Source organism: Rhinolophus sinicus, linkage group LG14 (genome assembly GCF_036562045.2).
Source record: "Rhinolophus sinicus isolate RSC01 linkage group LG14, ASM3656204v1, whole genome shotgun sequence".
In the NCBI taxonomy this organism is placed as follows: Eukaryota; Metazoa; Chordata; class Mammalia; order Chiroptera; family Rhinolophidae; genus Rhinolophus; species Rhinolophus sinicus.
Window position 1 is genome coordinate 35,427,879 of NC_133763.1, and position 27,567 is coordinate 35,455,445.

Here is a 27,567-nt window from a genome sequence, read left to right on the forward strand (position 1 = left end):
AAGAAAAAGAATACAAAAAAGGGCAAAGCTCACCACGCTTTGATCAACAAATGTGTCTTTAACATACAGTATTTTAGAAACGATGAACTAGACTAACCTTCTGTTCAGGTGGTCTATGCAGTCTTGCCTCAAGGTAAGGGTAGCCAAATGACTTATTACATTATTTTTAGCTGCATAATTTGTTAATATAATTAGTGACCTCAAGAATATCTGTCTGCTTGCCATCTAAGAACACGCTTATATAGTCATTAGCCACATTTATAGTTTTCAAATAAACTATGAGTCAACTTGAATACTATGTTGGCAGTATCCACTTTATCTTTTCCTTCTAAACCAGGAAAAATTTAAAAAGCTGTGGGGACAGAGTCCCAGAGAGCAGTTTCCAGGCTCTCGGCCTAACATGGAAAGGTGCTGACTTGGGTAGTAGATGGCCGTCAGCTGTGGCTAATTGACCATCAGCTCTAACCAGTTAGCCAATTAGCCACTGATATGACAGCCTCGGCTGCATTGGCTGCGTGGGTTGGCAGGAAGAGAAGTGGACAGCAGGTTGCAGGTCATGTGGATCCAGCCTCCAGTGAGACTATAGTGCCTCCAGTGAGACTATAGTGGTATGACTCCCCTATCTATGGCTCCGTAGGTGTTCCTTTTTGGCCTAGCCATATCCTGAGTTCTTATGTGGGGAGCGGGACCAGAGACCCTGCAGGCCATCTCGCACGACAAATGGCGCAGTGAGCAGGGTTCCCCACATGACAAAAGCATACTGATAGTAATTAGAGTACAAAACACAAAGGCATCCTTCTGTTGGTTAGCAAACTCAGTAACTTCCCAAGGGAAATCTGAAATTGGCACCTGTACACAGAGGGCAAGGAGAGATAAAAGAAAGAGCCAGACCACTAGAGTGGTACATGACAGTTTTAAAAAGTAAGGGAACGTACTTACCAGGTTTGTCTTAGGCTGCCACAAGATGAGTAGATCGCCACACCTGCCCTCCAGGTTCTTAAAAGTTTATATAGAGGCCTTAACTGGAGTCAGTCACATATGCCATCCAGATGGTCTCTGTGGGGACAGAGTCCCAGAGAGCAGTTTGCAGGCTCTCTGCCTCATGTGGAAAGGTGCTGGATCAGTTATTAGATGGCCATCAGCTGTAATAAGATGGCCATCTGCTGTGACTGGATGGCCATCAGCTGTTACCAGTTAGCCATTAGCCACTAATATAAATGCTGTGGCTATGGTAGGGGGTTGGTTGTTGGTTGATTGGTAGAGAAGCAGACGTCAGGTTGCAGATCGTGTGGCTCCTGCTTCCTGTGTCTCCAACCCAGCCACCAGCAAGAATACAGTGGTACGAACCCCCTATCCATGGCTCTATTGGTGTTCCTTTTTGGCCTCACTATGTCCTGCATTCTTGTGCAGGGAGCGGGAGCTGAGTCCCTGCATTACAGTCTCAACAGCACATTGTTCTCTCCAGGTTATATCCTTGAAAATGGCTCCCACTTAGGAACAGTGGATAGAACATAGATTCCAAGGACAGCAAAGGGAGTGAGGGGCCTCTGATTGCCTGGGTCCAGCTCCAGGGTCAGCTGTGGTCACCTTCATCCTCCTCCAACACCTTCCCTCTAAGAAGCAGATAAACACAACTAATTATTCCCAAAGAAGAGATTTTATGAGTAACTGAAGCAAATTAAAGACAATCTGAAACCAAGTAACCACTACATTAAAGGCTAAACACTTTTTCTTTTCTGCTCATTTATAAAGCATTAACCTGGCCGTCTGATGGTGATTGATGGGCATATTTGTCTTCTTGCTATCCTTTTCCTCTAGCTTCCTTTTAGCTATGTGGTGACAAAGTCCTGGAGAGCAGTTTCCAGGCTCTCGGCCTCATGTGGAAAAGTGCTGGCTCGGGTAGTAGATGGCCATCAGCTGTGACTAGTTGGCCATCAGCTGTAACCAGTTAGCCATTAGCCACTAATATAACTGCTATGGCTATGCTGGTTGGTTGGTTGGTTGGTTGGTTGGTTGGTTGGTTGGTTGACAGAGAAGCAGAAGGCAGGTTGTGGATCGTGTGGCTCCTGCTTCCTGTACCTCCAACCCAGCCGCCATAAAAAATATAGTGGTATGAACCCCCCATCCACGGCTCCGTTGGTGTTCCTTTTTGGCCTTACCATGTCCTGTGCTCTTATGCGGGGAGCGGGACCAGTGACCACACATGACAGTATGTTAAATTCATAACCCATAAAATAATCCCACAAGGTAGGTACTATAAAACCCATTTTACAGTTGATATAGCTAATGCTCAGAGAGATGAAGTCATTTGCACAGTATTACACATGCAATACATAGCAGACCTAGGATTCAAAGCCAAATAGGTCTGGTTCTAAATCTCAAGTTCAAGTCACATTGGTTCCCTTTAATGAATCCATTGTGCCCAATAAGTGACACTTCTGAGAAATATCTTTCAATTCATAGAAAGTGAAAATGTACAGTAATTGGAGATAGACAAAAACATTTTCAAGGCTTACACGTCTTGACATAAACCAAACAATTCAAATGTGTAAGATCTGCTGAGTAGTTTTTAAGAATTCAAGAAGTACACTGATACCTCCATCCATATGTGATCAATAACACTACTTTAAGATCGATCTATTTAGTGCACTTATGTTAAAAATTCCTTGTCTTTCTTTGAATATAATTTTTCAAAAAATGATTGTCTCCAATGTCAGTACATGTTAATATGCCCATTATCACTCAATAAGTATTGACAACAGAGTACATGCTGAGCATTGGACTAAGCTCTAAAGATGCATTAGTGAGAAAAAGCAGATGTTGTCTCTGTTCTCAAAGAGCTTAGAGCCCAGTAAAGGAGACAGTATAGTAATTAAATCTAAAATTATAATTAAGGTTGGTGCCATAAAATAGAGTTGCACAAAGCTATGAGAGTGGATAAGAGGTCATGGTCATGGGCACCTAAGCTGAAATTTGAAGGAAGAGTAAAAGTTTATTAGATGACAATGAGACAGAAGACATTTCCAGAAGAGTGAATGCAAAGGTCCAGCGTGGGAGGGAGGGAGCTTGGTCAGTGTGAGGGACTGAGAGAAGGCCAATGATGCTACAGAAGTGAGAGTGGGATGAGGGAAGGTTGGAGAGCGAAATTGGCCTGACAACTCAGAACCTTGTTACCTATGTTTAATAATTTATTTTTAAATCTTAAAATATTAAAAACAAAAACAAAAAAAACTCTGGCAGGTTTTAAGAAGGAGAATGGCATAATTTTGCATTGCAGAAAGATAGCTCTGCCCGCGTATGCACAAGGAATTGGAGAAGGTCCAAAGGTAAAGTAGGCAATCAGTAAGAAGGTCATTTTATTTAGTACTCTCTCCTAGACAATAGGTCATGATAGCTGGTACCAACTCGGTGGTAGGTATAGAAGGAGCAAATATTTAAGAGGTGATTAGTAGGCATTTAGGAGGTGCTAGATTGGATGAGAAGGTAAGAAAACAGGAAGTATCAAGGTTAACTCATTAGTTTTTGGCTGAAGAGCTGAGTGGATGTTGTCTCTTGTAAGGTAGAGAAATTAGAAGAGGCTGATTGGGGGAGTTAAATCATTAGGTTTTGGTGTTGAGATTGAGACACAAAAGAGAGGTCAAGTGGGCAAGCAGGACATACTTCATCTCAAAGGAAAGGAATAAGTGAGCCACGATTTCTTGGGAAAAGGATGCAAAACTGGAATATTGATGATTATACATGATTTTTGGAAACAACACATTCATATCAACAAACATTTCATTCACATATCTAATATAAAATAAAGTCTATTATTTTCAAGTTGGTTTCATGATAAACCCTTTGGGATGCATTTGGTTCAGTTCCCACATCTCTTTCTGTTTGGTCACCTCCATTGCCTTAGGATAAAATTCTCTCCTTAGTGTCCATGCTAAGTTCAAGTTATAAACAGTTCAACTTGCTTTGTTCTAAAAAGTTGGTTGATGAATGAAGGAGCACTAATACAACATGAAATATTCTCTCTAAATTAGAAAGTAATTATTCAAATAATGGTTAAGGGCAGCTTTCAAATTTTGGTAGCAATTATCAAACATCTTATTTCTCTCATTTCAGTACTGTTGGGGCAACGTAAGTCCTAACACATAGTTATCATCCAATATAAAATATTTCGCAGGTAAAGCAAAGCATAGAGAAAATAGTTAATAATATGGTAATAACTATGCATAGTGCCAGGTGGATACTAGACTAACCAGGGGTAACACTTCTTAAATGTCTCACCACTATGCTGTATACCTGAAATTAATATAAAATAATATTGAATGTCAAATAAATAAACAAATAAAGTGTAAAAAATAAAAATAAATAAAACTTAAAAAAATAGTTTTTCCAGGTATATTTTGTCATTTGAAAATGAGTGGGCTATGATATTCTCTTTTACCAGTAACCATTTGAATATCTATTATACAGCCTTCTAATCTCTTTTCATAAGTAAATATATGAATGTGTGTACACAGAGGGTGCCAAAAATGTATACACATTCTGAGAAAGGAAGAAACTGTATTAAAATTGTAATACTCAATATATACTGATAACAAAAAATGAATACAAGTCATGTGTATACATTTTTTCAGCACCCCCAGTATATCATGAATATAGATATATGTCACATTGATAGGATAATGCAATTGCTATAATTAGTTGAAATTAACTTAAAAGATTATTAATTTGGATACTTTATCTCCCATTTATATTAAAGTTTTAGATTATCCCCTACCATTCTCTCTACTATTCAAATAGAGCAAAATTTGGGTAGAAAAAAAGTGGGAATTTTTCTCTTAGACACTTCAGTAGAGGAAGGAAAAGGTAATTCAGAGAGGTCTGTAAAATATCATTGAATAATTTTGGTTTATCTGGAGTTTTTACTACTCCTTAAGAGCCTCAAAAAAAAAAAAAAGGCAGTTTCAGGCATTTGGGCTATCATAAGAAAAACGGCTTTTCTTAAAGTCCTAAGTATAATATTATCCATATAATAGGACAGCTATTCCACAAAGCTCTAGTGGAATTTTCTCTGTTAACTATGCATTTTTAAGGTCTCATCCTGTACTCACTTTCTTTACCACATTTTCTTTACACATTTGTAGGCTGACAACCCCTGAGATATTCCATGAATTCAAATATACAACAAAAATTATCTATAAACAGGGGAAGGCTGCATTAAAGGCTACTACCTAGTTTCCCTGAAAATATGACCTAGCCAGACAATCACCTCTAATGCATCTTTTGGAGCAAAAAATTAATATAAGACTCAGTCTTATTTTACTATAAGACTGGGTGAATATAATATCATATCATATCATATCAGACCAGGTCTTGCATTAATTTTTGCTCCAAAAGACGCATTAGAGCTGATTGTCTGGCTAGGTCTTATTTTTGGGAAAACAGGGTAGCTATCATTTGAAGGAAATCCTAGCTATTTTCATTAACCCTGATCAGATGTGCTAAATTATTAGATACACTGATCCTCCAACTCCTCCACCCTCACTTTCTATTAAGGTTTCACAACTCTAATCCTTCATTTAATATTTAAAAATGTATTTACTATTTAATTATTCATTTACTATTTAATTCACTTAATAGTTTCAGCCAATGTTTTCTTGGTACATATGACAGGAGATCCATGCATGAGATTTGATACTACAATAGTGAAAATGACATAGTCGCTGAACTCAAGTATCAACTGGAAAGAGAAACATAATGGACAAAGACCTGCCAGTAGTGTAGACACCATGTGAGAGGCATGTGCAGGGTTTAGCTGGACCAGAAAGCAGTCAGCCCCTCATGGGGAGTGAAGAATGCTATTGAAGGACGAGTTTGCATTGCACCAACTGTAAGAAGGGGATAATATGATGTGATTTTCATTTACAATGAATCAGTCTGTCAGCAATGTGGAAATGACTGAAGCTGAGAAAGATGGGAGGGAGCCCCACCCCCAGGAGAAAAATAACCTTGTGAAATCACAACTAGCATAATGAGAAAGGAAATACTAACTTTAGCTGGAAATGTCTTCATGGAATAGGCTGTTTAATATGTTAATCTGTCAACTGAAGAAGCAGGATCTGTATGGTACCGTCTTGGCGATGCTGGCACGCATCTCCCCTTATGAAGTACTACTTTGTGGAGGCTCATGGCAGGAGCAGAAAAGAAAAAAGGAAACCAAGTGCACACAAGTGACAAGGCATTTGTGCCTCATATCTTACAACTGCAGGGCCATCTCCTGGATGAATGGGCTTACTCAGCCTGACAAATGCTCACCGCGGCAGGCAACACACAGAGCTCATCAGACCCGCTCTTCGAAGCTGCCATCAAAACCTGAAACACCTGTGGCATGGCAACCAAACTGAATTCTAAATCAGTCCTTTGTAAAGGAGAAAGTAGCTTTTTGGGATAAATACTTTTGTGTAGATTCACGTACTGCCAAAAATGAGCGTTTTTTTGCCAACTCAAGAAATACTGCCATATCCAGACAGCTGTGGGCTACAATAGGGAAATACCAAGGCTTTCAAAGCAGCCAATCTCTGTATTCACATCACAGTAACAGTCCCATAAAGGGTGCTGAACCGGACAGAATGATCTATAAAGTTCTTACTGCATCTTTCATTTCTCTTCATATGTTTTTATCTGCAAATATGCTAAGCTATTTGGTAGTGGCAATGGTGGTGGTGTGTGTGGGTATGTGTCCCATGGCTTGTTGATATATGAGAATCAGTTAGATATTTCAGAAAGACTGGTAGTGTGATAGAAAGAGTGTCACTTTGGGGAATTGAATAAACCTTGATTGAATCCCACTGCCGTGACTAGGGTAATTTCTGTAGCTTCTATTTGCTCATGGATAAATTGAGAATAATTAACATCTTAGAGTTGGTGTTAGGATTAAATGTGGCAATAGATACAAAGGCATACACTAGGAACTCAGTAAATGCTGCTTTTCTTCCTGCTACAGATTTTAAATGACAGAAATAGTCTGCCTTCATTTTCAGATTTCATGTCATTTTTCAGTCTTTTATATTTTGTACTTGAATAGCTAAGGGTTTATAATGACTAATGTAGCTTCTTCCATGTTCCCTCATATGTACCCTATGACACAAACCTACCCACACATACACAAACCCACACCTCTGAATAACAGGTGTTCCCATGACACATCTCACACTTTGCATGGTTTTTGCTCTTGCTGTTCTTTTTCTCTGGAAAGCCCTTTCATCAATCTTTACTTAGAAAATCTTACTCAGTGTTTAAGGAACAAATCAGATTTCACCTTTTCAGTGAAACCTCCCACATCAGTCTGAATTCATCACTGCTGCCTCTTTGCTCCCATAGCACTTTATCTAACCAGCCGGTACTGCACTTAAAACATCAAGTTCTTGATGTTTCTTTCTCTCTTGCAAGACGGTCAGATGTTGGAAGTGAGCCACCATATCTTGCTTGCATAACACAAAATCTAGAACATGATAATGGCTAAGTAAGACTGCTTTTTAAAAGTTCATTCTTACATGGAAAGCCACCACACAACACCACATTTGTCACCCTTTTTCATAGCTTGGTCACTCATTTATGGAGAACATTAACAATACATTTTTCTATCTACATAAGATTTCTTTAATTTCCCTTAAGAAGAAATAGAACATAGGTAGTTAGATGTATTCTATAAACTATATACTTATTAGTGCTACAAAGTTTTTTCTTTAAAGATTTTCTATAATATTGTTTTGCTGGATCAGTTATGAAGATTGTATAGCATGCACTTATAAACAATTTTTCATTGAGGCTGTGGATTTTATTTCCAATTTCCAAAAGCATTATTCCAATTTCTACAGTACTATAGGGGATATGACTACTTTTGTAATTACTTTATTAATAATTATATGTAATAATTATTTAAACAATTATTATAAATCATAGTCAAGTAATCCATATTTATTATAGAAAACAAAACAGAGACAAGCAAAACAAAAAGGCATCCATAATTCCACCATGAAGAGATAGTCTGAATATTCTGTTATATATCTTTGCAGATACTTCCAATGAAATTAATATAAATACAAATTTTTAAAAATGGTATTATGATATACATGCTATTCTATAACCAACTTTTGTCACTTAATAATATACATGAAAACATACATTACATGTATATACAAACATACACTACAGGAATTGACCAAAATGTATTTAGCCAATCCCCTATATTGAAATTTTAGGTCATTAGAAATTCAAGATTGCAATCAAAATGGCGGAGTAAGTAAATGCTGTGCTTACCACCTCTCATGACCACATCAAAATTACAACTTAACTACAGAACAAGCATCATGGAAAATTGCCTGAAGTTTAGCTGAACCAAAGCCCTATAACTGAGGACATACAGAAGAAGCCACTTTGAGACTGGTAAGAGAGGCAGAGACATAGAACACACTGGTCCCACACCCATCTGTGACCATTAAAAATCAGGAGGGATATCTCAGCTGCTGATTGGAGTATGTGAAAAAGGGGAATTAATTAAGAAGTACAAATTAGTTGTTACTCAGTAGACATAGTGATGTAGGTTATAGCATAAGGAATATAGTCAATAATATTATAATAACTATGTATAGTGTCAGATGAGTACTAGATTTATTGGGGTGATAGATGGGAGAGGGTTTGGGGGGCAGGGTGAGAAAGGTGAAGGGATTCAGAAATACAAGTTGGAAGTTACAAAGTAGTCAATGGGATGTAAAGTACAGCATAGAGAATATAGTCAATAATATTGTAAAACTATGTATAGTGCCAGGTGGGTACTAGACTACTTCGGGAGATCACTTCTTAAATTATATAAATGTCTAACCCCTATGCTGTACACCTGAAATTGATATAAAATAATATTGAATGTCAACTATAATTGAAACATTAAAAAGGGAGGAAAAAACATAAAGGGGAATAAGAGGTCCAAAGTTCCAGATATAAAACAAGTCTTAGGGATGTAATGTACAGCATAGGGAATATATTCAATAATATTGTGACAGTGTTGTACAGTGTCAGATGGTTGCTGGACTTATCATGGTGATCACTTCTTTAGGTATATAAATGTTGAGGAACTGTGGTGTACATCTGAAACTAACATATTGTATGTTAGCTATATTTTAATAAAAATATTTAGAAATTACAAAAACAGAAAAGAAATTTTGTTATTTTCTATTTTTTTGTCATAAAAAATTCTGCAGTAAATGCCCTTATTAATATGTCTATGTAATGTTTGTCCTAATTTATTTGATCTATGCCAGCATTTCACTTTCATTGGGATTTTTGACTCTGATTTTTAATATATGAACTGCTGTTAATCATAAGAGGCATGAACCCTGGAACTAGCACCACAGGTGAATAAAAAAAAATGTTAATCATGTGACACACAGCTCTTAGCCCTTTTTTCTTATAATTAAAAACCAGTGGCAGTTATGATTGTTATAATTAACATTGACAGTGCATTTTTAAAACAACTAATTTTAATCTGGTCTTTATCATCCCATGTGTTATAAAAATTATTTAGGTAATGGTTCCCTGAAGTTCATTAATTATTATCATCTGAAATGCATAGGGCTTACTCAAAATATTTTATCAAATTTTTTCTGTTTCTATTGATTAATCTTTAATTTTATATTATAAATACAAATTATTTGTAGTTTTTAAATATTTGTATCATTGAAATTCCTATAGGAAAAATAGTGTTGTAATTATGATTCTGAAACTGTCTAGATTCTAAACTCCGCCTGAATTCTCAGCCATTTGAGAAACAGACATCCATGGCTGCCAATTACCTGGAAGCAAAAGTGTCAGCTTTATTACTGATAAAGTTGTTTGGAGAGTGGCTTAGGTCCGCATTACAAGACTTCACTGGCTGTTCTGGCAGGCATGGATGACCCCAAGACAATCACAGGCCCCCAGAGCAGTCTGCTGACAAAGACTCTGTATGTAACCAAACCATTCAGACTCCTGGGAGCCCTCTTCTCCACTAGGTCTCGGTCTCGATCTTGGCATGTCCAAGGTCTGCACAACCCAGTTTTAGCAAGATTCTATTAAGTCGGTTTAGAGATGTGATGAAAAAGACCAGATTGAAATTAGATGTTTTAAAAATGCATTGTTGACATTAATTGTAATATTCATAACTGCCAATGATATATAATTATAAGTGGAAAAAAAAACTTCAGTAAATATAAGCAATAAGATTGCATGCAGTCACCTACAGAAGTCACCTGGGTTCTAAAATAAATTCTAATAACGACTCAGACATTTAAAAGGCCAACACCTTCCCCAGGCTCAAATCGCAAACTCAGCATCCCACGCACCAGGCTGCTGACCAGAACAACCCCCCAGTGGGAGGTAACTAGGCTATTACAATAAGGGTTTTAAATAGGTTTTAGTCTAGTGTTTTGCTTCTGTGGGTCTGAGGAACACAAATAAAACTCCTTTCCAGACAAAATGGAGGGATTGCTCTACTTTAAAAAAAAAAAAGTCAACTATCCAGGACAATTAATTAAATAATTGTTTAGGGGTGACATGGAGCTAGGCAATGTTTATACAAATCAATAGCATTAATAGTGGCTTAGAGGTAAGTGTATTTATGACATTTAGAAAACACACAAACTGGAAAATGAGACCTAGTACATTCGATGTTATGGTGAAGATTCAGTAAGGTATAAAACTGGAATAATGGATTAAATACAAAATTTAATGGGGATAAATGTTAAGACTTATATGCAGTTTCAGAAAAAAAAGCTGCACAAATAACTAGGTTTCCAAATAGAATCATATTAAAAAAGTATCTGATTGGCTGCAATTATAACCTTATAAGACTAAGAGTTAATTTCATGGCATTTCCTTACATTTTAATAGTGCTGTGTACTTTACAAAGTGCATTATTTGATGTTGGCAACAAGCCTGTGAGCTATGTGGCATCAGCAAAGTTTACTGAACCCTTCACCATGTGACTGGTGCTTTATACACACGGTCTCCCATACTCAGACCAAAATTCTGAGATAGGGGCTAATACTCCGCATTACACACTAGGAAACAGGTTTTAGAGAGAAGCTGAAGTAGCTTGTTTTATTCATTTGAGTTTTCCCAGTGCCAAACACATTGTATACTACAGAGAAAGCACTAAAGGGTGTGTGTGTGTATGTGTATGTTTGTGTGTGCGTATGTGTGTGTGTTTCAGCTTAAAGAAAGGATTGTTCAACAGAACAAGGGAGAGAAAATTGGAATAAAATGAGTAGCCCATCATAGGATTTTGGATTAGAAAGCCACTACAACCATTTCTGACCAAAAATGTATTGTCCTATCATTTTTAAATAAAGGCTAAGTATATTGATTTCAAATTATTTAAATGTCTCCATCAAAATTTAATTAAAAACAAGATTAGGAAAAATGGTAACTAAATTGAAAAAAGGAAAAATATTCCAAATAAGTAATTGGAAGGAAAATAAGTATAAATCTTTTGTCTCTGGGGATTACAAATACCTTAGAAATAAGTCTCTGTTTCTGTGGATAAAATATCGGTAATATCAACGAATACAGTAAAGTTGCTGGCTAAAAAAATCAACGTACAAAAGTCCACTGCATTCCTATATACTAACAATGAAATCTCAGAAAAAGAAATACAAAAAACAATGCATTTTGCAATTGCAGCAAAAAGAATAAAATACCTAGGAATAAACTTAACCAAGGATGTGAAGGACCTATATGCTGAAAACTATAAGACATTTTTGAAAGAAATTGAAGAAGACACAAAGAAATGGAAAGACGTTCCGTGCTCATGGATTGGAAGAATCAACATAGTTAAAATGGCCATATTACCCAAAGCAATACACAGATTTAATGCAATCCCCATCAAAATCTCAATGGCATTTTTTAAAGAAATATAACAAAAAATCATCAGACTTATTTGGAACCACAAAAGACGCCAAATATCCAAAGCAATCTTAAGAAAAAAGAACAATACTAGAGGTATCACACTCCATGACTTTAGCTTGTACTACAGGGCTACAATCATCAAAACAGCATGGTATTGGCAGAAAAACAGACACATAGACCAATGGAATAGAACTGAGAACCCAGAAATAAAACCACATAAATATGGACAGATAATTTTTGACAAGGAAGCTAAAAACATATGGAGGAACAATGGAGGAAAGAGAGCCTCTTCAATAAATAGTGCTGGGAGAATTGGATAGCCACGTGCAAAAGAATGAAACTGGACTGCTATCTGTCACCATGTACCAAAATTAATTCAAAACGGATCAAAGACTTAAGCATAAGACCTGAAACAATAAACTGCATAGAAGAAAACATAGATACTAAACTTATGGACCTTGGGTTCAAAGAGCATTTTATGAATTTGACTCCAAAGGCAATGGAAGTAAAAGCTAAAATAAATGAATGGGACTGTATGAAACTGAAAAGCTTCTGCACAGCAAAAGAAACCATCGACAAAATAAAGAGGCAACCAACTGAATGGGAGAAGATTTTTGCAAACAGTGCCTCTGATAAGGGGCTAATATCCAGAATATACAAGGAACTCATGCAACTCAACAACGAAAAAACAACCCAATTGAAAAATGGGCAGAGGACCTGATGGGCAGAGGACCTGAAGAGAGATTTCTCCAAAGAGGACATACAAATGGCAAATAGACATATGAAAAAATGCTCAACATCACTAATCATCAGAGAAATGCAAATCAAAACCACAATGAGATATCACCTCACCCCAGTCAGAATGGCTATCATCAACAAGACAAATAGTAACAAGTGTTGGAGAGGCTGTGGAGAAAAAGGAACCCTCACACACTGTTGGTGGGAATGCAGACTGGTGCAGCCATTATGGAAGGCAGTGTGGAGGTTCCTCAAAAAATTACGAATAGAATTACCATATGACCCAGCAATCCCTCTCCTGGGTATCTACCCAAAAAATCTGAAAACATTTATACATAAAGACACGTGTGCTCCAATGTTCATTGCAGCTTTGTTTACGGTGGCCAAGACATGGAAACAACCAAAATGTCCTTCGATAGATGAATGGATAAAGAAGTTGTGGTATATATACACAATGGAAAACTATTCGGCGGTAAGAGAAGATGAAATAGTGCCATTTGTGACAACATGGATGGATCTTGAGAGTATGATGCTAAGCGAAATAAGTCAGACAGGAAAAGCAGAGAACCCTATGATTTCACTGATATATGGTATATAAACCAAAAACAGCAAAAGAACAAGACAAATAAATGAGAAACAAAAACTCATAGACACAGACAATAGTTTAGTGGTTACCAGAGGGTAAGGGGGTGGGGGGTGGGAGATGAGGGTAAGGGGGATCAAATATATGGTGATGGAAGGAGAACTGACTCTGGGTGGTGAACACACAATGGGATTTATAGATGATGTAATACAGAATTGTACACCTGAAATCTATGTAATTTCACTAACAATTGTCACCCCAATAAATTAAAAAAATGTATCTATAATCAGTTATTATTTACTTATTTATATTACTTGTTTCAAGACAGATTTAAGAAAATATACAAAATTTAGTGCAATTTATGATAAAATATGTGATTAAATCAGGAAAAGGAGAAAATTTAGGTAGGAAAGAGAATAATGAAGCCCAAGAGACAAATTAGAAAGGAAGATATATACTCAGAGATCCTGTATATTTGCTACAGGTGAGAAAGAAATTTGTCTCTGAATTTTCTAACCCTCTACAGAGAGACAGACTGTTAACTCTTTGATTTCCCATGCTCATAAAATAACGCAAACCACTTACTTTGGAGAAATGCACAATAGTTGATTCTAAGAAGAGAACAAAATTCTCCTGTATAATGTTATACGTGACATTCTCAACACTTAGAGTCATGTTTAATAAGTTTCCAATCCCAACTAATTGCACTATTTGGGTAAGCCTAGTGTGATGGTTAATTTTATGTGTCAACTCAACTGTGCCATGAGGTGCCCAGATATTTGGTAAAACATTATTCTGGGTGTGTCTATGAGGGTGTTTCTGGATTGTGTCTCCACTTTACCACCTGCAGATTTGGGGACTTGTCAGACTCCAGAATCACATAAGCCAATGCCATTTACAAAAACAGGATGTTTTATGACCAGTGATTCCAGGAACCTTTTTCAAAACATTATCACTTAGGCTAACAGTTAGTTACACAGTGGTCCATAGCTTTCTTGTAGAACAAAGTCTTTTGCATGCATTCAGGAGGGAACAATTCACACATATTACCTTCTGAGGACAGTCCTCTATAAAATATTTATCTATAACCTGTAAAATAGAACAACGAAAGACAACACAACATTAGAATTATTCCAAATGCTCATTCATGAGCCCTTAATAAATGCCATTGAGATGCATCAGATACCTGACTCCAGATAAATGATTTTAAATCTCCCAGGACCCATCCAGGACCTTCAGCTTCAAATAAAGGAGCAGGCAAATAGTTTCACTCTTTCAGGACCAGCATGATGAGTTTGTGACCTGTGCAGTCACAGAGGGCCCATGCTTAGAAGGAACTCACATTTGGTTTAATGCTTGGCTGACTTGAAATTCCTAATTATTTTTTAACAAGGGGCTCCACATTTTAATTTGCCCTGGACTTTGTAAATTATGTAATCTGTCTTGTGTACATGTATACATACAGCTAAGAGATAATATTTTCTTGCTCTCAGTCTCTCACAAGGTAGCAAGGTAATGTTAGCTTTTCATTTTAGCTTTATCCATTTGCTGACTCTTTTCATCAGAAATTATTTTCCCTTTTTTCCACATCATAAATTTTAACCCAGAATCTCTGTCACAGGATAGGACCATCAAACTCAGCAAAACGAATGACCCATGACACTGACAGCAATATAAATCTAGCCAGTGCTTTATCCTTCATTCATTTCCACTCATGAATAGAGTTGGAAAATTGAAAGTTTATAGCACTGATTTATCCACTAGGTAGGAATGATGCAGACACCATAAATCCCAGCTTAGACAGGTGAAAAGGAAACACTCGTCCCACCATTCCCCTATAGATTTGAACAGTTATATTTAGCAATAATAGTATTATGGTGTCATGTTTAGCAATTGATCTTTCCTCTGGAACTCATAAATTCAATACAGGTCTTGGCACAATATTATCAGGCAGAGAAAAAGAAAAAAATTAAAAGTAAAAAGGAGGTTTGTATAAGCTCTTCTATCACCCCTAGCCCTCTCTTCTTTACAGTTTCCAAAATATCTCAACAATCTTTTCAATGGTGATTACCTTTTACTTTCACATATGTTAAGTTTTAACACACATTTATTTACTCTTACAAGCCAGACATTCGTTCTCTTAAATTGCCCCTGTTTTGTATTCAGATATTTCGATTGTCATTTCCATTTTTACTTAGTCCGATACTTTATAGATTGTAAGGTAGATGATGTCTATTGTATATGATACTTCTTAGCCCCTTGTTGTATTGCACCTGCAGTAACATGGTTGCTGTAATTATAAGAACAAGATCTCAATAAAACACAGAGATCTCATGAATACTTAACAAGCTCAAACATTTTAGTATAAACTGCAAGATAAATTGGTTGCAAAATACAGAGCTAAATACCTGAACATTCTGGAATAAAGTTGTTACATATAAACCATGTGGGGACAGAGCCCCAGAGAGCAGTTTCCAGGCTCTCGGCCTCACGTGGAAAGGTGCTGGCTCAGGTAGTACATAGCCATCAGCTGTGGCCATCAGCTGTAACCAGTTAGTCAATTACCCACTGATATAACAGCTGCGGCTGCTCTGGGGAGTCGAGTCAAGAGAGTCAGTCGAGTCGGTGGGTTGGCAGCAGGGTTGTGGACAGCAGGTTGCAGGTCGTGTGAACCGAGCCTCCAGTGAGACTATAGTGGTATGACTCCCCTACCTAAGGCTCCGTAGGTGTTCCTTTTTGGCCTCACCATATCCTGTGTTCTTATGTGGGGAGCGGGACCAGAGACCCCGCAGGCCGCCTCACACGACAAATGGCGGAGCGAGCAGGGTCTCCTGCGTGACAAACCACTTAAACTTTATAAACATGATGGCTTTTGTTTAGAATAATCAATCTAACCCCTTTGTCAGAAAAATGTTTCTGGCCTTCAGAAACCTTAGTGATCAAAATGATTCCAAGTTAGGGTCCCATTGATAACACACACATCAGATGGTTTCAAATTTAAACGACTAAATACTGCTCCACTGCTATAAGCTAAATATTTATCAAAATATATTGTTATAATTTCAACATATAAGTATTTTAATGTAATGAATTACAACCTAATACCCTGCTTTTAATGCTCTTTCTTTTTCTCTTTCTCAATATATTATCAATTGATTGAATGTCACTTCCTGAAAAGGAAGTTGAATTGCAGAACACAAAAAATATAACACATTCTAAAATGTTAAAATTACTACAGATTCCAAACTAACACTTTCACTTAAAGGTAGTTTAAAATATTAATGAAAATAAACATCACTTTACTACCAAAGCAAATTGTTAACTTACATTCATTTATGTAACATAATTTTCTGTAATCCAATTCTGGGCTAGATATTGGGACACCAGAATTAATAAATAATAGTACCTGAACCTTAGAAAATTATAGGTTTCTGGGTAAGTCAAATGTGTAAAATAAACAAACAGTTGCAAAGCAAAGGTCTCCTCATCAACTCAAAAACAAAATAGGAATAAGAAAAACAACTGTTTTTTTTGCTTTTAGAAATCAACACAATCTATCAAAGCAGAGATTTGCAAATTCTGCTTAAAGAAATAGACTGGTCTCGAGGACAGTAAAATTTAGACTGTGATCTTATCTAAGTACAATAAAATCAGAAAAAAAAATGTTTTGATTAGGCAAGGGACAAATCAGCCATTTAAATATTATACAGAGAGAAAAAGAGTCATATATAGAGAAAACGAGGCAAAGGTTGTTTTTTCTTATCCAACTACTACTCAGGAAAAGAGTTTTATCAGGCCTATGGCCTTATCTCGTCTGCCTGAAGGTATGACACTGTTGCTGAGATTCTTATGTCCAGTTTAAATAGCCTAATGCAATAAAATATTGAAATTACACAATGTCCGAGTATATAAATCCCCTTGTTCTTGTTCCATGCTTATCAAGCATCTCCCTGATAATTTGGTTTTCCTTGTAGCTTATCTACAGGGAGCAAATGTACTTAGACAAATGTGAATGTCAGATCAGTTGCACAGATGTTTCTCATCTTAAATTGACCAAATGGCCTCTGTGGGGTCTCCTAGTGTGAGTTAGCATCTTTATGTCCAATCACTCTATTAACTGAGACATGTCTGAGCCTAGTTTCTGAGCATACGAGGCTAAGAGTCTCAGCCTGGACTGTGGTGAGGTCACCAGGCAAATAAATAAATACTACCCTGTGGCAATCTGTCTAGGGGATCAGTTGGCCTTCCATCTAAAAACACCTCTTCATTCTCATTGCATGTGTTCTTAAATCTTCTAAAGGAACAAGAGCCATGTCAGATATGTACAGGTAGCATACTAATTCTGTATCATTGGGGGTGAGAGAGTAAGAGCTAACCTTTCAGCTGAGGCTTGACTTTGCCACACAGCAACAAGGGGAAGAGTACTCCAGGAAGAAGATATTTCCATTGCAAAGAGTTGAATACGTGGGAAAACATGGAAGTAGCAAAGTTCGGAATGTGTGAAATATAAAGGTTGTTTTGGAGAGGGATGAGAGAGGACATTGGAAAATAAAGAAAAAATTAGGAGGGATTTGGTATATTTTTCCAATCAATTACACAATGTATTCAGTGCCTTTCCATGTGCTAGGCCCTACTACAGTCTTTTGGGGTAGATACATAATTAAATGTGAGGTTGGGCTTTAGAGTGGAGTTAATGGAGACTGAAAAAGAAGTTTAATCAGAGAACTGATGTGTTTTTTAGAAAGACATTCAGTGTAAATGATAATGAGCAGAAGAGAGTTTACATAATAGGCCTGAGACAGGGATTCTTAGGAAGGCCTGCTTGCAAAGTTGGCCTTTGGCCAGTGGCTAGGAACCTGGATTTCAGAAAGGGTCCCAACATTCCCTAATTGATGAGAATGGCTCATTGTGCCTAACTCTTTCGATAAACAATGCAGTTTATGCTGAACATAAACCTTTCTTCCCTTCTTGGAATCTGGAATTTTGGTATGTACTAGGCAGATGGTGTCTACATGACCAGTCACCAAAAAAAAACAAACCTTAGTTACTGAGTTTCTAATGAGCTTGTCTAGTGAACAACATTTTGTATATGTTGTCAAAATTCAATGCTAAACAAATTTAATGTGTTCTGTGAGTCTCCAGGGAAAGGATTCTGGAAAGCTTGTACCTGGTTTCCTTTGGACTTCACTTGATGTATCTTTTTGCTTTACTGATTTTGATTTCTATCACTGAGCTGCAATAAATCTTGACTGTGAATACAACTATATGCTGAGTTCTGCAAGTCCTCCTAGAAAATCACTGAAGCTATTACAAATGTGGTTCGGGGGACCTCCAACACAGACAGACAAAAGGAGATCAAAGCTGGGCATGAGCAGAAATGGAGGGAGTAGTTAATGGTCAGAAGGAAATTCAACAGTAATATTTAGAATTCTTTAATGGGGTAATGGATAAACAGTATCATTATTAAGCAATATATTTTAAAAATCTGAGGAGAAAATACTTACATTTTAAATCTAATATATTTAAGTTAGCTGTTGGATATCCAAAGAGAGCAATTTAATAGGTAATAAGCAACATGGGCTTAGAAACCAGGAGAAAGACATTGACTAGAAATGTGTATGTAGGAGTCATTGACAGGATATCTATTATATTCCCAAGGAATATTTATAAAGTGAGAAGAAAGGACCAAAAAGTACCATAAAGAATATCAACATTTAAGAGGTAAATGGAAGAAGTGACAGAAGTGACAAACTTCGAGTAGTATCAAATGCCACAGAAAAATCAGGTATGGAGATATCTGAACATTGCTGATGGGATTTGCCATACTAGAGGTCTCTAAAGAGCTTGGAACAGCCTTACTAGAGTGTATGTGGAGGAGTATAACAGAGGGACAAACCAGGTTAATGAGTGAGTAGGAAATGGACTTCCCCAAAATAATTAAGATAATTCCCTGAAGCTAAAATTAATAGGAGAAGTCTGAACAATTAGGCTGCCAACACATGGCTGTATTCTTATAGATTATCCTAGTTTTTAACTGACCAACAGTGAACAGTTGAGTGGAATATCTTGGAGGTCTTGTGTGTGACACTTGTTGATGGACTAGACATCCCAACAAGGGATGCGCTTACAAGTACAATAATAATGCCTATTAGCTCATGCATGAGCAAATCTGTCAATGAAATACATTCATTTCCTTATTAACTCATTAACTTTCACCCTCCCCAAATCTCTTTGGTCCTAAAATTCCCATTATGTCCATCCACATCAGGTCCTCAGTAGTTCAGTTCCCTATTAATAAATTAGCATAAAATAAACACAGGCCTTCAACAAGTGCATTAAAAAATCCTCACAAAAAATAGATTCTCTGAAATGAATCTTTCAGTCTTCTTACCTGATTTTCCAACCTAAGCTATTTAGGTGTTGAGCTTTATGCTCTAACAACTATTTTCTTAGTTGCATTGTAGAAAATAAAGTGTTTTTAATTATAGTTTCTGAAAACTTAATGAGGTTAATTTCATTAATCTAATTCATGAATCTATGAGTACTATGAGCACATATACAAGATTTTCCAGAATAGAATATATTTCACATCTTTTTATCCTTTTCTCAAAAATTAAAGTTAAATAAACATATAATTAAATGTGATTTTATTATTTCTCCTTTATAAGATTATTCATATAAATGCATAAATAGATTTGTACAATGTCAGACACTGGGCAGAAAATGACATCATAGTATCTATAAAATAGTCATTACTCTTCATTTCTGTCAGAATGTGGAATGAGGAAGAGGTAGAGACCAAGTGGTCAAATTAAAATGAAAATGACCTCAAGCTCAATGGCAAAAAAAAGAAAAAAGAAAAAGGCAGTAAAAAAGCAAAACCAAAACAAACAAAAAACACTAGTGCTGGCATGAGAAAGTACCCCAGGACCTATGACAAACTATTAGCCACTTATAGGAAAGAAAAATAAAATGTTAGGCATCTTCTCAGTATCACGTGATTTACTTTTGTCTATGGTAATAACAAATTAATAATCGCTCATTTGATCATTTATTGTGTACAAGGAACCATACTAACTACTTTACAAGGCTTGTCTCACATAATCTCTTAAATCAACCCTAAGTATGGATACAATCAATATCTCAATTCTACAGATGAGATAACTGAGGCTTGGAAAGGTTGAGTAATTAATGCAAGATACCATAATTAGTGAACAAAGAAGTCAGGATTTGTATCCCCCAATCTAAGTCTTTCTCACTGTGCCAAACCATATGACTACAAGGTGGGACATTTTGAGATTTGTCCTGGCCTGGCAAAGATGTGTGGGACTTGCAGGAACTTGGCATGGAAGTAAAACTACTTGTCTTCTGAGTCATGTCTATAGAAAAAGGTTGTGAGTTCTGATTCAGCGGTGAGATTTTATAATTACACATCTATAGGGCTTTATATTGTACAAAACACCCCCACATATTATCTCATTGCCAAATCTACAACGGTCCCATAAGACCGACGGGGCAGGCTTTGTTAACTCCATTCCACAGATGAAGAACAGACTCCTGGGACTTGGACTACATGTTTGAAGTCATGTTGGTAAGAACTGGCAGGACTCCGAGTCTTTTGTCCCCAAGATTATGCCACTTCCAGAATAACACATTTCTTAAATATACACCTATGGATAATTAGAATGAGTAAGTCAGACATCCACAGTGTATATATATGCATTCACCTCTAAAAGAAAACTTACTGATTAGCCCAAAAGGAAACGTTAGGGTTCAATGACAATTTTTCAGGGGATATGGAGAAATGCAATATGTACTGATTCTCTGTCCATAAGTATTTCAGTTTTTCTTTTCTGCAGCTCCTCAGACGGAATCCTGAGTTTCCCACTCCAGGAACGTGATGACTACAGCTCTGCAAGCGAGAAGAAATGCCTAAGGGATTCTGCTGTAGTAAAAACACCAAAGAAGAAAGATCTGGCTGGCACACTGAAGTACAAGAGCTGGGAGAAGATGGAGGAAATGATGATGCCTCATGATTTCTGACAAACCCTTTCCAGAAGTCATGGATAATTAAGAATGGCATCCATAAACAAAAAGCCAATCTAAGTGGAGTAGCATATTCAGGAATATGAAGCTCTCTTTGAGTCTAAATTTAAAATATGGCTGTGCAATTGATATCTAGCTTTTCCCCTTAGCATCTGATTTCCAATCAAATGTATGTAAAAACAGATTTTTCCCATGTGCACTTCTCAACTTACATTGAGAAATGAAAGAAAAAGGAAGGGGTGGCAAGAGGAAACCTTTGAAGAAAATCAACCAAAAAAATTTTCATGTAGCTATAAATAAAAAGATCCACTTAAAAAAACAAAACTAAAATACAGGTATAAATAAAAAATTCATCGAATTATTTCTGTTTAGTAGAAAACAAAAACTTGTTTACTCATTTATGCAAAAATTAGCTGATTTTCTGGTTTGATAATCAGGATTTCTTGAAAATGGGAAATGCACAGGTGTGACAAAGCCACAATTCTACATGTAAATGACACACAGATACCACTAAAGCTGTGGCAGACAGCTGTTTCTGGTGTGAATGACACCAGCAGCCTTACCCATGTGTGTTCCTGGGGCACCCACTAAGTACCCACCACTATGCTGAGCATTTCTTGGGAAGAAAGGCTTTTACACCCTTTACACCCTATACAAGAAGAGGTTTGGCCACCCCTCTCACACTGAGCTTACATCTGTGGGTTCAAGTTAATATCGAATGGGGTACATACAACTGATGGAGGAAAAAGTCTATAAAGGGTGACAAGAATGAATTTGGGAGCAGAAACAGAACCACACATTTTAATTGTCAATAAAACAGAGTTCATAGTGTGGGCAACTGCCTAAACACCTAAAAGTATAAAAGTCACCACTAATGTTCCTTGCAGCAACTCTAGTAGATAGTGGCATCAGAAACATTAGATTGTTAGAGAATTCATTCAGCTATGGATAATAGAAACTATCCTTTAGCTCCCCAAAAATGTAACTTAAATGTGGTTTCAATAAACTTAAGTGTGTTTTGCAAACATAACAAGAGGTTATGAACTCTTCAAGGCCACTGGGGAGCGAGGCTCATTCTAGGCTTCCATGTCACCACCCTCATGTTTGCTTTTTTCTTTTTTTTTTCTTTTTTGTATGGTTACCTCACTATCATAAAATGGGGGCTTCACATTCAGCATTGTGTTAATGTTCTAGAGAAGGGAAACGGTGGACACTAAGGGTAAAAATATGTGCAAGCTGATTCCATCCCCCTTTTAAAGACCCTTATTAGAAGCTCCACCCAGTAAATTCTAATTTCATTTCATTGGCCATTTCTGGCTGCTATGAATGCTGGGAAGTGTAGTACTTTTGTTTATATGAAGTATGATAATCTAAACAATATTGGGAACAAGAATGGCGAACAGGAGGATGGATACTGTGAAGATAACTTGTGGCTTTGTCACAGACAGGAAAAGGAATAGGGAATAGCATAGCTAATGTCAACCTCAAGAGTTAGGAATAGATACCAGACATCTAGACATTTTCATTTATCTTCGTTAACCTATTTTGATTTAATTATCCAAACTTTATCAATATCCTTTGTATTTTCAGGCTGCAACAGAGGTAGCTTCCTGCTCCATAAAATAACTTAATTCAATCCAACTATTCTTTATTAAGGCTTTATATTTACCAAGCACTAGTTTTATAATGTAAGAAATGTATGGCTAACATTTATTTAGTACTTACTGTTCTCCAGGCAATATACATATTATCTTATACAACCCCTAACACATTCCCATTAATTAAATATTATTTTATTTTTGTCTGTTTTGTTGACCCTTGTATTCCAAAGTACCTATAACAGCACCTAGAAATGTCCCAATAAATATTTGTGAAATATATGAATCTCCATTTTGCAAACTGGAAATTTGAAGCCTAAATAAATAAGCATAAATTGTATATCATCTAATTTTAGCAAATAGCAGAGCCAGAGTATAAACCCTTGCTGTTTGACTCCAGAACCTACACCGTTACCACTCTGACAGCTGATCTCAAGTAGGCATAAACCATTTTCTAGTGTCAGGGACTATGGTTTACTTGTCAGTTAGAATCTTCTGTTTCTATCACCGTGCCTGAAACATCGTAGTGCCAATAAACACTTTTAATGATTAATGACAGGCAGAGGAGCAGACAGTGACTGGTAGACCTATGAAGCCCAACCTTATACCAGCTCTGGGACATTGTGATGGGCCTGGAAAACCAGATAAATTCTTTCAAATACTTACACAACCTAATCTTAGATATCTCCAGGGAGAACATTCTTCAGTCTCTTTACAAGTATATAAAGTTTCCCCTTGCTGCATTTTGAAATCTCACTTTCAAAAACAAACAAAACCAAAAACTCAATTAAACATGTTTTTAAAATTAAAGGAATAGGAAATACTACTTGAGCTAAGTTTTAAAACTAAGATTTACAATTTCAAGCCTTGCCATTTGCTGTTTCTTCTGCCTGCAATTTTATTCCACTCGATATATGTATAACTTGTTCTCTTACTTCAGTTAGATCTGTGTTCAAATCTCATATCCTCAGAGATTCTATTCCTGACTCTTCTATCTAAAATAGTCCCCCTCCACTGTCTATCCATTTATCTTGATTTATTTTTCTTCATAACACATAATGTTACTAGACATTATATTTTATATTCATTTTTGCATTGTCATCTTCCCACTAGATAGTAAGAGTCTTAAGAGGAGGGTCTCTGTCTTATTTGGTTACCACCACACCCCCAGAACCTAGATTAGTATCCAACTATGGGGACAGAGTCCCAGAGAGCAGTTACCAGGCTCTCGGTCTCACGTGGGGAGGTACTGGCTCAGGTAGTGAATGACCATCAACTGTGATTGGTTGGCCATCAGCTATAACCAGTTAGCCAATTGGCTACTGATGTAATGGTGGGGCTGCATTGATTGGTTGGTTGGTTGGCAGGCAGAGAAGTGAATGGCAGACTGTGGATCGTGTGGCTATTACCGCATGTGTCTCACCAGGCCGCCAGAGAGAATATAGTGGTATGACTCTCCTACCTATGGCTCCGTGGGTGTTCCTTTTTGGCCTCACCATATCCTGCATTCTTACATGGGGGAGTGGGACCAGAGGCCCTGCAGGCCGCCCCGCATGACACTAACACATTGTAGGATCTCATTAGTTAATAATACAGAGAATGAATCAATGAAACTAATTCAAGAACAGCAGAAAAGAAAGCTGGCAGATATCAGTTCAATGTACTCTTAAGAAAGTGACTAAAGCCATGTACAAAGATGACAAAGATCAACTCCTATGCTAATGTAAACAACAACTATATCAACTAAAATTAATATTCTTTTGGTTCTTATCCTAAAAGAAATGTCTTGTATATACACTTTCCTCCAGTAGAAGAAGAAGTTTATATAGTTCTGAATTTTATCTTGTGGGTACCATGGGAACACAATGTTTTCTGTAATAAATTATCCTATTTAAGGAAATTTCAAATGTTGGCTAGAAGAAACAACCTCCAGAGACCCTAACTGGTATTACTGGTGGTTTTAGATATAGTCCTGGAAATCATAAAGTTGAATATCAATAAACATAAAGAGGAGTGGAAGTAATGATATGACCATTTTGCCTTCAAGAAATGAAATTTCAGTAATACTCCAATCATTCATTCCCTAACTGTTCAGAAGACAATATAAGTGTTAAATTGAATTGAGTTTAATAAAAAGATGTATTAGTAGACATAAGCAAGAACCTACTGACTCTAAAAGAAAATTTATCACAATTGTTGAATCACCAATTCCTGGAATATTTTAAATGAGTTGTTTTAATCCTCTTTTTTAGGAAAATCTAGGTGTAGATACATTTTACTTAAGGGATGAACCATATGACCCCTTTAGACACTGTTATGAACTGAACTGTGTCCCCCCAAGGGTCATGTGTTGAAGCCCCAATCCCCAGTGTAATACAGGTTTATTCATATGGCAGTGGCATGGTGGTATGGGATTCCAGGGAAAAAGCAGAAGCGCACATGACCTCCTGACACTGTGTCACTTCTGCCATGTTCTTTGGCCAAAGCAAGTCACAGGCCAGCACAGACTCATGGAGTAAGAAAATACACTTACCTCTTGCTGGAAGATTCTATAAGATCACATTACAAAGGCCATGGATACAGAAAGATTGTTAATTGTGGCGTTCAATGCAATCTATTCACATTACAGAATCTGAACAAGCAATTTACAAAGTAAATGTGTGAGGGGAAATGGAAATGGGAGGGGGGTGCCTTATTGGAATAAATTAGGACTGACATTTCTTAGGCATAATTATCATAATTTAAGTTATAGTTATACATAGAAAGGAGTAAAAGTGGAGAGATTGTTCTAATTTTCTTAATGAAAGAAAATACTCTTCTTTTAAGAAAATTTAAAGGAATTTAAATGAAAAGGATCTTAATTACATAACCTTAACATGGAAATTTTCAGTGTCTGAAGTAAATCATTTCATGTTGTACTGACATCTGTGGGTTTCATTTTCCCCTTACTATTGTATGAATATTTCCTTGTAATAATTCTCTTTGTGGAGCACAATAACTACCCAGCCAGTCTGCCAGTTCCCTCTGAGTAGGAGGCTGTCAAATGGTACATTTGAGTCAGGCAAAAATGCAACCATCTTTCTGTATCACGACACTCATGAATCAGAACAAAAGCTTTCAGCAATATGGAGAAAATATGTGAGGTTTAGCCCTAAGTGTACAGAAATAGAACTGCCATGATTACTATGTTCCCAGATAGAGGAAGCAAAGTTCAAAAAAAAAAAAAGTAAGCACCTTCAGTTTCATTTAAACCTTCTACATGGTTGAATTTGATTTTTTCTTTTTTTCCTGGTTTGACAATTGTTAAATAAAATGAAATATCACATTAATGCTCTTTGTAAAGAGCTTTTTTAAATTTTTTAATCTATAAAAAAGAATAATTATGTCATTTGACAAAGCAAAACTTCTATGAAAAACACAATTATGATTGGTATGTATATCATGTATGCATGCATGTTCAAGTATACCAAAAAATCCTGTATTTTCTATAATTTAACATAAATTCTATTTTGTGTCCTAACTTCTCCAGAGAGGTGAAATCTTAATCTCAGCCAATTCAGTGACCCTCCATTTTCTTTCCAAGTTGCATAAAAGAAGCTCCAGGGAGCTTACATAGTGCCAACGTATTGGGGGCAGAGGGCAGGCACCTGGCCTTGTCGTCAGCTGCAGACACCAGGTTTCACCATCCCACCTGGGCCTCAGTCATTGTTCCCCGCATATCGCTGAGTTTTTCCTGGTTCTTGTCAACAAGACCCCATCATGTCCAGTAACTGGCTCTATTACTCCCATATTCCTGTTAAGTACACAGAAACTATTAATTTTTCTTTCCACACAGTGTGGAAATCCTAGCCAGTCTATTTTAAGGTCCTCTGTGCCAAGATATGCTAGGCAGTCAATTCAGCTTTCCATGGTCTTGTCATTTTTCAGAGGTTTAGCTAGGAAAGGAAGCACATGTCTTTCTCTTTTTTGGACCCCACAAGGCCAATGGGGTGTCATCTTCTTGCCTCTTTGGGGCTCAGTCATGGAAGCAAGATAAAGGACCTTTCACTCTGGACTGCACACAGGTACACTCATCACTTCTCCTGTAACTCTTTTTCCTCTTACATGCGCAAGGAATCTTTCCTACATGGTGTGTGGGGTAGAAGGTTGTCCTCTCTCATATTTTTCTCTTACATCTTTCATCAATATGATGAGTAACTTTTGTTCCTCTAAGGAAGGAAAGTGGATATCATACATTTAGTTTAGGGCTTAGTGGAAAAAATAGCCGACTTCTTTAAAATGAGATCTAGACCTCCTTCTATGTTTAATTTTAACATAAATATGTTTAATACATACTATTATACTGTCTTCTATGATTTAATAAAAATTAGAAACAGCGCTTTATTTATAAACAGACTTACAGACATAATCCTCTAAGGAGCAAAAGTCAGAAAGACTTTTTTTTTTCTATTTGTTACTCTACATTTTCCCCCATGAAACTGTTTGAAAGAAGAAAAAGTCAAAAAGGAAAACAAAATATAAGAGGGAAAATATCCACTAGAAATTCAAAAATAGTACCCTTCCATACATGGAGTCATGTTTGCTTTATACAATTATTTTTCTCTTGGAAAATATATTATTTTCTTGGACAGCACAATCAGAGTTGCGTTATGGCAGTCTCATCCCAAA

At 36.7% G+C, this 27,567-nt stretch overlaps 1 long non-coding RNA gene across 1 annotated transcript in view; it reads right to left on the minus strand.

Moving 5' to 3' along the window:
- Positions 1-960: 960 nt before the first annotated feature.
- The window catches only part of LOC141568627 (uncharacterized), a 146,033-nt gene continuing 119,426 nt past the window's right edge, over positions 961-27,567 (minus strand). Inside the window, exon 3 of the long non-coding RNA XR_012491804.1 lies at positions 961-1,613. This is a non-coding gene — a long non-coding RNA (uncharacterized LOC141568627). The remainder of the gene's footprint in view (positions 1,614-27,567) is intronic.